A 15,745-nucleotide genomic window follows, 5' to 3' on the forward strand; every position below is an offset into this window, starting at 1 on the left:
GCAGGCGACAGCATGGGAGCCAGTGGTGACGGAGGGGCAGCTGCATGGCGACAGGGGGCAGCTGCAGGTGACGGAGGGGCAGCTTCAGACGACGGTGTAGGAGCCGGCGGTGATGTAGCCAGCGGTGACGGAGCGGCAGCTGCGGGGCCAGCAGGTGCGGGAACCTCTGGCTGAAGGCAAGTGGGGTCAGCAGGTGCAGGAACCTCTGGCTGAAGGCAGGCTGAAGGCACCAGGGAAGGTGGGAGGGCATGAAAGGCTGGATCAGGAGATGGAAGCGGTGTTGGATTAGCAGGTGGACAGGCTAGCTGTTCCGAGCCTCCAGAGCATGAGGGCACTAGCTGGAGAGTCTCAGCTGAGCCTCTAGGGGGGTCAGGTGGAATTCTGGCTGCCCTCACCCTGGGTGCTAGGAAAGCCACGGGAGGTGGCTGGGCAACAGTCACCCCCACCTGAAAAACAGGAATGGGTGTGGAGGTAGACTGGGTCACAGTTGCCCTCGTCCTGGGAGCTGGCACAGGAGTGAGTGCTAGCTGGTCCCTAGCCACCCGAGGAGGTGCTGCAGGGACAGGCTGAGCAATAGCTGCCCTCACCTGAGAAAGTGAAACAGATGGAAGGGAAGGCAGTCTCTGAGCTGCCCTGCTAGCAGAAAAAGGTTGACTGATGGGTGAAATGGTGATTGAGTGGGAGAAATTACCAGGTTTAGCAGTGATAATGTCTTGAGCAGTGGCCTGTGATAGGCGGGCGATGTGATTGGCGGGCGAGCGAGGAGCGGAGCAGCGAGAGAGAGAGCGGCCAAAGCTTGGCAAGTGACACCCACTCTCCGCGGCGAATGCTCCGAAGCAGGTGAGGCAGCAGGTGGAGGACCCTGGCATCTTCGAGGGCTGCCCAGAGCCAGACGAGTCATGTCGAAGATTTGCTCCCTGTTTCCCCTGAAGCTTCTCTGCCCACATGGAGAGCGCTGCCTCCTGCCGCTCGAAAAAGTCAGAGTCCGCTGGGTCAAAAGTGTGTCTTCTTGGCACCGGTCGCGTCATTCTGTCAGGAGTGAAAAAGATTTATTGGATCGAGAGAATGAACAAAGCAGGAACGGCAGGAGGCAGCGCTCCTTCGGTGGCCGGAGGAGCTTAGGGGAAAACAGCGACTTTTCGCGGAGAGAGAACACATCTTTGCAGGGACTCATCTGGCTCTGGGCGAACCTGCTGCCTCCCCTGCATCAGAGCATTTGCCGGGTGGGTGTCACTGGTCAAGTTTCGACCGCTCACTCCCTCGCTCGGCTCCTCGCTCGCCTGCCGGCCGCTTCACTCACTGGCCTCTCCGCATCGCCACGGCACAGCGGCTACGCCTCCCACCTCCGCTCAACGGAGGCTCCCGCACCAGACGCTCAGTTGTTTACACCGTCCGCTTCCTCTTCCCGGAGAAAGCGGTGCATATGCCACCATAAAATGGACCGTTTTGAGCGACTCCCCGTGTTGAGTTCCAGTGACTGTTTTCCACCCTCCTCATTTCATTCTTCACTTAAAACAAATAATAGACTAATCTCCGATCCATGGGGAGTTTCCCTCCTGGAGGATGATGTGAACTGGGAAGAATTTTTCTGCTCTGCTCCCTCTGAGCTGGGATTTATTAAGGACAATATCCGCACTTCAACACCCCCGAAGACTGTTCAATTAAAGACTGTAAATGGTGATGGCAGAAGGGACAGAACATTCTCTGATAAATCTATTACGGTCCCTGTGTACTCAAGCCCTTGGTCTGCTCACTCTAGGACTGTTTTATCTGAGACTGCTCCATCGTCCACCTGTCAGCCTGTTTAGTTTTCATCAGCCCAGGCTACTCTTAAAAATCCTCCTGCACCTACCTTTCAGTATCACTCACCCAGTCATTATTTCCACTCCTATCAGTCAGACTACACCCACACCTGTACCAGCTGCCCAGGACGAGGGCAGCTGCGACCCAGTCCACTCCTGCAGCTGTTCGTGTTCATTGGGTGGGAAGGTGACTGGCGTCCAGCCACCTTCCATGCCTGCCCCAGCACCCAGGCTGAGGGCAGCCAGAACCCAACCAGACCTGTATAGAGGCTTCGAAGAACTAGCCCGTCCACCTGCTAGTTTATCACTCCATCCACCTCCTGATCCAGCCTTTCATGCCCTCACACTATCTCTAGTTAGGCTAGCTGAGCTCTTCCCCGCTCAAGCACCTGATGCGCTAGCCCAAGCTGCAGCTTTATCCCCTCACTAATTCAGTCTATAGCTCAGCCATTAGCCTCACCAACCTCAGCCATTAGCCTCCCCTACCTCTGTTAATCTACCGGCCTTTCCTGTCCAGTTGGTTCAGTCTCCTCCTGTCCCCCAATTGCCCGTCTTCCAGCCAGTCCAGTCTGTCGTCCAGTCTTTTGTAGTCCAGTCAGTTCAGCCTGTAGTCCAGTCTCCTACCCAGTCTTTGGCCCAGTCACTCATGTATCATCCTGTTCTGCTCCCTGACTTGCCGCCACAGCATTCGGAGCCAGCTGTGAGCTTTCTCGCTCCTCAGCCAGAGGTTTCCGCACCTGCACCTGCACCTCCCAAGCCGTCACCTGCAGCTGCTCCTCCATCACCGCCGGACCTGCTCAGTGGCAGCCGCCGTCTTCCTCGCGGCTGCCGCTGCCATGCTCGCGGCCACCCACCATATCTACTCCAGCATCACCGCCGGTCACGTGGTCGCCCACCAGAACTGTCTTTCTTGTCTCAGCCACTGGTCACGTGGCCGCCCACCTGAACTGTCTTTGTTTTGGAGTCTGTCCCCCCGTCCTGGGTCCCATCCGCCCACCCTTTTTTGGTTGGTCGAGTGCCGGCCTTTGACGGGGGGAGTGGGGGGTACTGTCAGCAGGGTGAGTACAGGGCTGAACATAATCTGACTAATGACATATGCAGTGGAACTAGAACATAATGCACAGAGACAGAAAGGTGGCACAGATAAACACGAGCACGTAGAAAATAACCTGAACACGAACAATTACACTATCTAAACACACTAAGGCTACGTTCACACTGCAGGCGAAAGCGCATCAAATCCGATTTTTCTGACCCTATTATTATGTAAATAACAAAATAACACAAGTCCGAAGTCTTTATATTAAGACCATCAGTCAAACAATGCTGTTTGTTCTTGGTCTAAACAGAGCGCGTTGTGTGTGACGTCTTCTTTTGCGCATGCGGGCCACTTTGAGCGTTCACACTAGAGCGCGTGTGCTGTCACATTTTATTTGTAGTGTGAACGAGCAGACAAAAAAATCGGATTTGATCAAAAAATCGGAATTGAGCATTAAGACCTGCAGTGTGAACGTAGCCTAAATGTCACAAATCTCTCACATCTTAAAACTCTCTCTCTTTTGTTCTCTCACAACCATCACTCCTAAAACGTCCCCCTCTTCCTAAAAAAACAAATACCATGTTTCCATATCATTTTTTGATAGGTCAACATTGTACCTTTTTCCACCGATAGGAAATGGTGTTTTTTGTTTTCTAAACTTTCGGGGGGTCATCAGCAGAGACTGCTTTCTAGCGCTGTCCTTAGACAGTAAATGTGACGACAGTATTCAGGAAAAAACACAGCGTTTTGTTTTTTTTGTTTTTTATCATGACTCTGGTTTTACCTGGCCTATCACCACAATTTAAAAATGGGTACATAGCATCTTATTACTATGCTGCCTTAAATTGGTCATATGACTGGTTTACCACAACTACTTTATTCTTGCTCAGCAGTGCCCATGCAATTGCTTCCTCCCTGCCCCTGCCCCCTATCATAACTTGCACATTAAACAAGTATCAACTGTTTAACTTCCTTCTCTAATCTGATCAATGTTTCAACATTTGTTACTTTCCTTACTATCTGGCTTTTCTAAAAGCCGATTGAAAAGCCGAAATTGGGTCATCATACGCCTCAGTACATAGATTAAAGCTGTCATCTGCAATAGCAACTGGATAAAATCGTTAACAAGGGCCACAGTATGTGTGTCATGTATAAATGCAGAGAAGAAATCCCTGTATGCAGATGGAAAATGACCAAATATATTGCATTGCTGAATATACAACACTTTTAAATATAATGTTGTGTTACTCACAGATTGTTCATAATAAATGCAAAAAATGAGTGTAAGGTTGATTTGCAGGCTAGTTAGGAGCTCTTAGTTAATAAAAAAGTGTTATAGAGCTGTAGGTTGTGCATCTTGAACACTGCCAGAAACCAGCTGTGATGCTGCGATAGCTGTATCGAAGGAACATAGTGTTTCTCTTCTAGCGTGTCAGAGCTGGTAAAGTATTTTTTATATATGCATATTTTAAGGTAAACATGAAATCAGTAGAAGAAAAAAGTGGAAGATGAAAAACAAGCAGGACTCACCTATGTTTCTGCAGTTGTCAATGAGTAGGAAAAGCTGCTTGAGCTTTTATGTGCTCTTTTATCGTACTGCTTTAAATCTGGAAACACCGCGATCACACTTCTACCCTGCACTCTCACTTACTTCCTGTTTGTCTTCACTGCAATAAAAGTGCAACAGATTTAGAAACACACAAAAAACATGTCACTGTCTATAGAGAGGGAGAGAGAGAGAGCAAAGGGGAGAGACAAGAAAACTCCTTATCTGCATTTTAAGAACGTATGTGATCTTTCTTTGCCTTTAGACAATAATTCTGATGGCAAAAGAGGGACAGGCAAAAAAAAAAAAAAAAAAAAAAAGTTGATAATGTGATATTCATCAATTCAATTCAATTCAATTTTATTTATATAGCGCCAAATCACAACAAAAGTCACCTCAAGGCGCTTCATCGATACCCAACAATCATATGACCCCCTATGAGCAAGCACTTTGGCGACAGTGGGAAGGAAAAACTCCCTTTTAACAGGAAGAAACCTCCGATAGAACCAGGCTCAGGGAGGGGCGGGGCCATCTGCTGTGACCGGTTGGGGTGAGAGAAGGAAGACAGGATAAAAGACATGCTGTGGAAGAGAGACAGAGATTAATAACAGATATGATTCAATGCAGAGAGGTCTATTAACACATAGTGAGTGAGAAAGGTGACTGGAAAGGAAAGCTCAATGCATCATGGGAATCCCCCGGCAGCCTACATCTATTGCAGCATAACTAAGGGAGGATTCAGGGTCACCTGGTCCAGCCCTAACTATATGCTTTAGCAAAAAGGAAAGTTTTAAGCCTAATCTTAAAAGTAGAGATAGTGTCTGTCTCCTGAATCCAAAGTGGAAGCTGGGGCCGGAAGAGGGGCCGGAAAACTGAAGGCTCTGCCTCCCATTCTACTTTTAAATACTCTAGGAACAACAAGTAGGCCTGCAGAGCGAGAGCGAAGCGCTCTAATAGGGTGATATGGTACTACAAGGTCATTAAGATAAGATGGGACAAAAAAAAAGAACGTATGTGATACACCGTAATGTGTGGTAGCGTTATTATGTGATTTACCTTTTGTGTATTGTATAAGTTTCCAGGTGTATTTTTCTTAAAGGAGGCCCTTAATTTGGTGATTTTGGGTGGAGAGTCAACATGTTGTGCAATCCCAAGTTGCGCCACAAGGGGGCACCTCCACCCTAGTGAGACGGTTTAGTGTGAGCTACTGCTCATCTTCAGATCTGGCCGAAACGAGGGAGGAAAACACACTACCTGTAGTCCACCTGTTTTTTTCAGGTTAGTAAATAATAAGGCAACACATGTGGTCCACATGATTAAGATGCCAAATAAGGGTTAAAACCCGACCAACAGTTTGTCTTGGTGGGATCTGTATTTGTCTGTTTTTTCTCTTTGAAACGTGTTATGGTTAAGAGAGCAGAGCTAGCTTAGCTCACCGCATGCTGGAGTAGCCTTTGTCTGTGGCTTCTTCTAAACTGAAGGCACTCTCTTGTAACAACAGTACACCACAGCTCCTCTATATTAGTGAGTTCACAGAGACAGTTTGATGTTCTACCACTGTAATTGTCTAAAGTTAGTGTAATAACAACTCTGGTCACTCTGAAATGTTGATGTGGAAATTTCCAATACAAGTTTGTATTTGAACCAGTACGAATGTTTGTTCTATTAAACTATGTGTGGGGAAAAAGAGTGTCATGTGTAACTTTGAGTAACAAGCAACAGATATGACTGTTTAGATTTTTTTTATATTATTTTAGTTTACTCAGATTTTAGTAATGTGACACAAGAGATTAAGAAGTTTTTGTAACCTATTGTGAACATGTGAATGTGTATAAATAAAGCTTTAGCAGATGCGGGAGAGGAAAACACACTACCTTTCATCCATCTCATCATTTACTCTTTTTTTTCAGGACCATATATAAGCTGTTTGTTGCCCTCTTACTAGGGGAGTGTTACATACACTAAGCAGAAGGAAGGCACCCGGAGACTAGATAGTGTCTGAACCCCTTTCCAGGACGAAACAACAAAGATTCATGAATACATCAGGAAGATAGTTACGACTTATTATTTGCTTAGTAACTATCTCAGACAGCCGAAGCCAGAGAAAAAAGAGGAGCAAGAGCAACCATTATTGAAAACATGAAAACATGGTATTTAGCACCAACAGTTAGAAGAAGTGGCTGATATTAATCTAATATTAGAAATCTGGACCAGTGGATGGACAAAGCTGGGCTGAAAGATGGCACAGTGGCACTAATCATAGCAACACAGGAACAAACTCTAAAAACAAGATCAATAGTGTCATGGTCCATGCTGAGTGTCAAGGGTGTTGCTGTATGTTTCCATTCTGGCCCATGAGTCCAGGTTCTGCCTGTCTGGGCTAAGTTCCTGTTTCTGGGTGTATATTTGCAAACACTAGATGAAAGACCCATGGCCTCACGATACAGATTCCACAGTCAGGTAATTTTGGGGATACAGATGGTGGGCTCCACAATACTGTCTGTAATCTTTTTATTTTTACCAGTCATCATATTATTTACTTGGATTATATTCAGATTTTTTTATTTTATTTTAGTCTCTGAAGGATAAATGGGTCCAATGCAATGTGCTACAAGATAGAAGAGTAAAGATAGTAAAGATAGAAAAATGTGAATTTCACTTTTCATCTGTCTTTTGGTCACTGGACGTGTTGCTTTGGCCCTGGCAGAGGCGGACACATTGTTCACCATCTCCTTCCTTATCATTCCTGATTGCCTTATTAGGTCCTTGTCTAATCTCGTCTAACTCGAACCTGCAGAAAGTCTCACAGTCTTGTTCTCTAAAACCTAAAGAATTATGTATTATTATGGTACCTGGGATAGTGTCCAGTTCTGATCTGACCCTGATAAGGAGGGATGGATGGATAGATAATTCATAAATTAATTGCTAGTTACAGTTAAGGGACTACTCAGTGAACTGAACTCTGGGTCTTTGGCTACAGTGTTGGAAAGATGAGTGGGGCTGTTCCAATTGTCCTAACTTTGCCGAGAGCTTTTTTATAGAATAACAAACAGTTTTTCCACAACAAACTTTTCTTTTAAATGACTCCAACATCATTTTCTTTCTATCTTATGAAAATTTATACTTAAACTTATTTATTGTTCCAGTAACCCATCTGAACAGTTCATTACACACATGGATGGTGGTATTTTGATAAAGCTCTGTCTTTAATATCAAATGGTTTCCTACTGTAGCTCCACGGTCTCCTCTCAGATATGGACAGCCTTGACAGAGACAGAAAGCAGCCAGCTGCCCATCTCAATAAGTAGTTCTACAAATTGTGTGTATATAAGTCATGTCCAAATTCATGGGCTGCATCCTCCTGAGGACCCGGCCTTCACGGTCTACGTGGGCCGGATCCTCAAAAGGTCGGGTAGGCTGAAAGTAAACCCCTGTGAAATTGGACGGTGTAGCCTTTGGATTTGTGTCACTGCTGTCTCGGTGGAGTTTAATAAACTCGGCCGTCTGCTCCTTGCGGTGAACTGAAAATGATGTGCCGGGAGTTTCCTGTTCTCTGCTCCTCGAGCTCTCGGATAGCTATCGAGCTGGTGGATAACAGACATCTCCGAAAACGTCGGAGCACTTTTGCAAATATGTGATATCTTGATAAACCGAGCAGATATTTAATGTTTACACAGCTACATCCTCGCCTGCAAATATGTTAAAAGTTTATTTTTTGACCCAGAAAGAATAATAAGAGTGATATTAAAAACTTAGTAGCGGCCGCCATTGTTGGAAACTGGAATTGGAACCGCGCTATGAATTCTGGGATAGGTTGGGCAACTAATGACAGACCCGACCCATCCTTCAAATTCAGGGAAAAAGAGGACGCATTTGTCGACTGCATTCGGAGGAGTCTACGAATTTGGACAGCCTTCGTTGCGTTGCTGTGACGTAATCGGCCTACAAATGCATCCTCAGGAGGAGAACATGCGAACTCCACACAGAAAGACCCCGGCCTGATGGTGGAATTGAACTCAGGACCTTCTTGCTGTGCGGCAACAGTGCTAACCACCGTGCCGTGAAAAATGGATATGAATATGTCAAATTTACATTCATGTATTCATTGATTGACCTGTATTTTTTTTAAAGAATATCTTTGTCAGTTTACAAGAAATGTCTTATTTTATTTTTTATACTAGATATTGAAAAACATTTCTTGGTTATTTAATTGTTTATGTAGTATTGTACTTCATTATCATGGTGTAGTATGAATGACCTTTAGTAGGAAAAGCTGTAATACATATGAAAATACAATTAAAAATCCAAATTTTGTGCCTTCCAGTGGACCAGATTTATGTTTCACACCGCTGCAATTGAGGGATAAGACGACTTTTTAGTGTAAGGGAGAATCTGAAAATGAAAACCTACATGTTATCCTGCAATGCCAACTTTAATACTAATAAACTTGAAAAAATAAATCTTTATCGATAGGCAAACTGAAAAACACAAACAAACCGGAACAAAAGCAAAGCCATGAACTGAAACCTGGAATTATTGTGTTAGAAAAAAACAAAGACATCAGGAAACAACATATGGCAGTTCCAGAAATGATGCTCAGTAGTGACGTCAGCTATATCACACAGTTTTTCCTCATCTTTCTGGGTGAGTGGCTTCATCGTTCTGGAAACACATGAGTTCCTCTCTGTTAGCTGTACAGTAAATAATTGTCTCAAATTAAATATAAATAAAAGAAAATTGAGTCATCAAGTCCTGGAGCATAGCACAAAGCGAACATATCAAATGTTAAAATTCAGTAATTGTCCTTTTGAACAATATATTTTCATTTTGAACTAATGACAGTGAACATAATATTTCTGTTTTTAATGCCTGTGTGTGACAGTAATGAGACACGTTGCTGAAGTTTGTAAAATAATAGAGTCACAGTTATAGTTAAAATAATGATATCGGAAACATGACTTCAGCTGCACCACAGTTACTTAAGCATAGAAACCAGTTGGTGATCCCCTGGCAACATCATGTTGCCATGGATAAAAACATGGCAACATGAAACTTGCTGGTTGTTCTTTGGCTAATGCTGGTTAAAGTCACTTGTACTGAAGGTGTTTCACCAAAATCCTCCTTGTTTTTTCTTTGGTCACTTTTGTAGATGTTAACTTTTCTAAATCACTCATTATTTAGTCCGTGAGGTGTCACCACAAAGTTTAGACTATGATGCAAAATGGAAACTGTCAAGGTCTGATGATCTTCACCGGTCGACTTGCGTTGGTGTGGTGTTCTCACTTCCTCTCCCTCTCATTTCCCTCTGTATGTGTTGTTTATGTTTATCAAGGTCACGCGCTCTTGGGAGCATTCCCGTGCTGGAGACGTCAAACCTGCCACTAATCTTCTTGCCTTGACTATTTAACAGAGGGCCTCAGTCAGCCCTGGAGTATTAAGTATTAAGTGGAACTTGGAACTGAGAGGAGAGAGGAGGAGAGTTATGAGAGCTGAATCATCACTGAGAAAAGGGTTTGGAAGTCACTGTGTTTTTGCACATCACTACCATGGACCATGCTAGAGCACTATATATTGTACACAGACAGTGTTGGGGAGTAACAGAGTGCATGTACCAGCATTACATATTTAAAACAAAATTTTAGTAACTGTAGTCCATTACAGTTACCGTTTAAAAAGGTGATATTCAGAATAAAGTTACTTTGTTGAAATAAATGAATTACATAGCGGTCTGTTCCTGTTTTATATGTTAGGCTATGCCCTTTCATATGGGCAGAAATCTGTGCCATCAGAAACTGAATTTGAATAAGTTCAATTTGAATTTGAATTGCTCGGATTGAATCTGAATTGTAACTTAAATAAATGCTTTTAAAAACAGAATATGAATTAGCCTAATTTGAAATTCAATTTATTGGTTTGAAAATGATCATCACTAAGCTGAAATTGAATTTTATAGTTTGAAAATGAATTCATTTGCTTTGAAACCATATTTTATCCTTTAAAAATTTAGCTCTTGAATAATTTCAGTTTCACTTCTCACCATTCAGTTTCAGTTCTACAATTCAGTTTCAGTTCCAAAATTCTGTTTTTTTGGGACTTACATCCGGTTCCGGTTCAAAAGTAATCAAGCGCAGATTAATAGAACTACGTTTTACTAGCGGACCGAAAGTGTTACTGACGGGAATCTACAGCGTCTTGAGCTGAATTAAGACTTCAGAAATCATTCGTCATGTCGAATGACCAGCGGATAAACTCTCAGGTTGTTAATAAATGTATTACATGTAAAAGAACAAGCGTCATGTTGACAAATGATAGCCGTACAGTAACTTTTATGCTTATTGTAGTTGTTAGCTAAAAATGCTAATTTAGCGTAGTTTGCCCTGGATTCAGCTTTGACAAACAAATATGATCGACTGTTTCTTGTAGAATTCCAAAGTTGTCATCTTGTACCCTCTCAGAGCCCTGAACAGACCCCTACAGTAGGGAAACATAGAATAGAATAGAATAGAATAGAATAGAATAGAATAGAATAGAATAGCCTTTATTGTCATTGTACAGAGTACAACGAAATTGGAGTGCCACTCCCTTGGTGCAAGATAAATAATAAATATAAATGTAAAATATAAAAAGTACAATAAAATAATCGCAAGTACTCAAACAATAGTAAGTACGATATATACAGGATAGCAGCATTAATATAATGACAGTATGAATAGCAGCATAATATAATGGCAGTGACGGTATGGTATAGCTAAGCAGGTTCAATTGTTTTTGTGCTTATTTACTACGGTGATAGCTCTGGGAAAGAAGCTATCCCTGAATCTGTTTGTCCTGGTTTTATGTGACCTGTACCGTCGGCCTGACGGTAATAGTTCAAACAGTTGGTTGCTGGGGTGAGAGTGGTCCTTGATGATATTGCCAGCTCTGCTGAGGTACCGAGAGTATGCAATGACCTCCAGGCTGGGCAGAGAGCAGCCAGTGATCTTCTGGGCTGTGTTGATGACCCTCTGCAGTACTTTCCTGTCCGCAGCTGAGCACCCTGCATACCATGATGTTATGCCGTACGTTAGGATGCTCTCTATGGTGGCTCTGTAAAATGTCACCAGCAGCCTCTCCTCCAGGTTGTTCCTCTTGAGCACTCTCAGAAAGTGGAGACGCTGCTGGTCCTTTTAAACCACCGCCGTGGTATTTGCAGTCCAGGAGAGGTCATCAGAGATCTGCACGCCCAGAAACCTCATGGAGTGTACCCTCTCCACACAGTTCCCGTGGATGTAGAGTGGGGCCGGGTCTGCTCTGCCCTTCCTGAAGTCCAAGATAAGTTCTTTAGTTTTCGTAGTGTTCAGGTGGAGGTTGCTAACTGAACACCACTCAGTCAGTCTGTTGACCTCATCTCTGTAGTCCGACTCATCCCCCCTTGAGATGAGTCCAACCACTGTGGTGTCATCTGCGAACTTTATGATGGTGTTTGAGAGATGGGTAGGGGAGCAGTCGGATGTGTAGAGCATAAACAGGAGGGGACTCAAAACACATCCTTGTGGAGACCCGGTGCTGAGTGTGATGGTGCTGGACCGGTGGGGGCCGAGTCTGACAGACTGTGGTCTATTTGTCAGGAAGTCCTTGATCCAGAGGCAGATGGGGGTGGAGAGTCCCAGGTGAGACAGTTTCTGGACCAGGATCTCCGGGATGATATGATTGAATGCTGAGCTAAAGTCCAGGAAGAGCATTCTCACATAGCATTCTTGTTCCTCTCACACGCTCCTGCACACCAAATCTGGAACTACTGTCCATCATGTGTCGTCCTTTTTATCTACCTCGGGAATTTACATCGGTCATTGTAAGTGCCGTTTATATTCCACCACAAGCGGACACGGTCACCGCCTTATGCGAGCTGCATGAGGCACTCACACAGCACCAGACACAACACCGGGACACTGCGCTTATTGTGACGGGGGACTTTAATAGCGCCAACCTCAAACGCGCAGCGCCGAACTTTTATCAACACATCACCTGCCCCACCAGGGGTGAAAGGACACTGGACCACTGCTACACTACGGTCAAGGACGGCTACAAGGCACAATCCCGCCCCCCGTTTGGCAAATCTGATCACGCCGCCATCTTCCTCATGCCAAAATACAAACAAAGGCTGAAACAGGAAGTTCCGGTTCAGAGGAAGGTCGCGCGCTGGACGGATCAATCGGTGGCCGCGTTACAGGACGCACTCGATGACGCAGACTGGGGCATGTTCAGAAACAGCTCCGACGATGACGTCAACGTGTTTATGGAAGCGGTTGTGGGATTCATCGGGAAACTAGCGGATGATACCGTGGAGACAAAGACTATCACAACGTTTCCCAACCAGAAGCCGTGGGTGGATAAAACCATCCGCGACGCTCTGAGATCCCGCACCGCTGCCTACAACACGGGACTCACGACGGGGGACATGGACCCGTACAAAGCCGCGTCATATAACGTCTGGAGGGCGGTGAAAGAGGCGAAGCAGCGCTACGGGAGGAAACTAGAGTCACAACTCCAACAGAGTGACTCTAGGAGCCTGTGGCGGGGACTAAGAACAATAACGGACTATAAAGCACCAACAACCGGTATGACGAACGCGGCCGTGACTCTGGCAGACGAGCTGAACACTTTCTATGCTCGCTTCGAGGCTGCAGCTAAGGTCTCCAACAATGCTAGTGTTAGCGGCGCTAACGGCTGCAGACAGGAAGATACTGCCAGCACCGGAAACGTGCTCGTCATCTCCGAGCATGAAGTAAGGAGAGCCTTCAAGAGAGTGAACACCAGGAAAGCAGCAGGACCAGACGGCATCCCAGGTCGTATCCTAAGAGACTGCGCATACCAGCTAGCTCCTGTGTTCACTGAGATATTCAACATCTCTTTATCTCAGTCGGTGATCCCCACATGCTTCAAAGAGTCCATCATTGTTCCTGTCCCGAAGAAACCCCACCCTGCTTCTCTCAATGACTATCGCCCTGTAGCCCTCACCTCAGTAGTGATGAAGTGCTTTGAACGCCTGGTCAGAGACTTCATCATTTCTTCACTACCAGACACACTGGACCCACTACAGTTCGCTTACCGTCCAAATCGTTCCACAGACGATGCCATCTCTCATCTCCTCCACACATCACTCACTCACTTGGACACTAGAAGGGGGAATTATGTTAAAATGCTCTTCATAGACTACAGCTCTGCATTTAACACCATAATTCCCTCCACACTCACCACCAAGCTGGAGCATCTGGGACTCAGCTCATCTATGTGTCAGTGGATCTCCAACTTCCTAACTGGCAGACCACAGGCAGTAAGGATGGGCGGACATGTCTCAGCCTCCACCACTCTCAGCACTGGAGCCCCCCAGGGGTGTGTTCTGAGCCCCCTGCTGTACTCTTTGTACACATATGACTGTGTGGCCACTACCAGCTCCACCACCATCATCAAGTTTGCTGACGACACCGTCGTGGTGGGCCTGATCTCTGATAACAACGAGACGGCCTACCTGAAGGAGATTAGGAATCTGGAGAACTGGTGCCAGAGGAACAACCTCCTTCTAAACGTCAGTAAGACAAAGGAGCTGATAGTGGACTTCAGCACTAAGCAGGAGAGGAACTACCAGACCCCCGTCATCAACGAGTGCCCAGTGGAGAGAGTGGACAGCTCCAAATACCTCGGAGTTCACATCACGCAGGACCTGTCATGGTCCTGTCACATCAACACCGTGGTGAAAAAGGCCCGTCAGCGTCTCTACCACCTCAGACGCTTGAGAGACTTCCAACTGCCCTCCAAGGTGCTCAGGAACTTTTACTCGTGCACCATAGAGAGCATCCTGGCGAGAAACATCTTAACCTGGTTCGGGAACAGCACCATGCAGGACAGACGAGCTCTACAGAGGGTTGTGCCACATTTTTCTGGGGTCGTTGTCAGCAAAGTGATCTTCAATCCTCCTCCTATAGGCAGCCTTAGCTTTCCTGATGCCTCTACTCAGGTCTGCCCTGGCCGCCCTATACGCAGCCCTGTCCCCTGACTTGAAGGCAGTGTTGCGGCTTTTTAGGAGGGATTGCACTTCGCTATTCATCCAGGGTTTTTGATTTGGAAAAACCCTGACCCTTTTGTTGATGGTGACATTGTCAACACAGTTCCTGATGTATGAGAGTACAGTGTCCATGTACTCCTTGAGGTTGTGGCTGGAGAATAAATCCCATACAGTTGTTGAGAAGCAGTCCTGCAGTTGAGAGAGGGCTCCTTCAGGCCAGGTTTTTATTGTCTTTGTCTGGGGCTTTGTTTTTCTCAGCAGGGGGGTCTAGGTGGGGGTGAGGGACATGCAGAGGTGGTCAGATCCAGCCAGGTGGGGGAGGGGTGTCGCTCTGAAAGCATGCCTGATGTTTGAATAGACATGGTCCAAAGTGTGTTCTCCTCTCATAGCAAAGTACACAAACTGGACAAATTTAGGAAGCACAGTCTTTAGGCACGCTTTGTTAAAGTCGCCGGCGACAATAAAAACCCCATCAGGGTGGGCAAGCTGTTGTTTGTTTATGGTGTTGAGCAAGAGGCTGAGAGCCGTGCCAACATTAGCATCCGGCGGTATATAAACAGCTATCACAATAACTACTGTAAACTCCCTCGGGATGTAAAAAGGTCTGCACGAGACTGCCAGAACCTCCAAATCAGGAGAACAGTGTGTGTGAATGATCCTGCTGTTACAGCACCACTCGTTATGCACGTAAACACATAGCCCCCCTCCGAAACATGCAAAACAGTGTCCAAACCTTTGTATTTTAGCATTATTTATGTCTTACACAGCATCCCATACATGTTTATAATTGACCCCATATGTATACTTTTGAGCCTGCATGCTGTGCAATCATTCCACCTTGTAAAAAGAACAGATTACCATGAATCCACCTCCATGATGAATGTGTGCAACTTTCTCATCATCACTTAACAATTCATTTTGTACACCTGTGTATTTTTATTATTTACTTTAAATGTACAGTACTTCGTGACAGCTTTGTTTTTTTTTTAAGTGCTGTATAAATAAAGATGATGATGTTTTAAGTGTTTAAGAAAAATAAAGACTTCTGATGACGAGAATGGTGACTCATGTGGGTTAGACAGACTGCTGAGCTGCTTCAAAACATGCTGAAACCGCATAATTTGCATTGTGCACATGTGGGTGACTATGTGGGTTATTAAACACGACAGGCATGCAGTAAAACAGGTTTTATCAGAAAGAGGAAACTGGACAACCACCGAGGTGTTAGTTTCATAAAAAAGTTTTGAAAAACTGCATCACTGAAGCAACTTAAAGGAAGCTAATTACAAAAAATCCAAACAATTACATTTTTAAGT

The sequence above is a fragment of the Copadichromis virginalis genome, linkage group LG3 (genome assembly GCF_057382275.1).
Source record: "Copadichromis virginalis isolate Kocher_CV1m ecotype Utaka linkage group LG3, C_Virginalis_male_GT1.1, whole genome shotgun sequence".
Lineage (NCBI taxonomy): Eukaryota > Metazoa > Chordata > Actinopteri > Cichliformes > Cichlidae > Copadichromis > Copadichromis virginalis.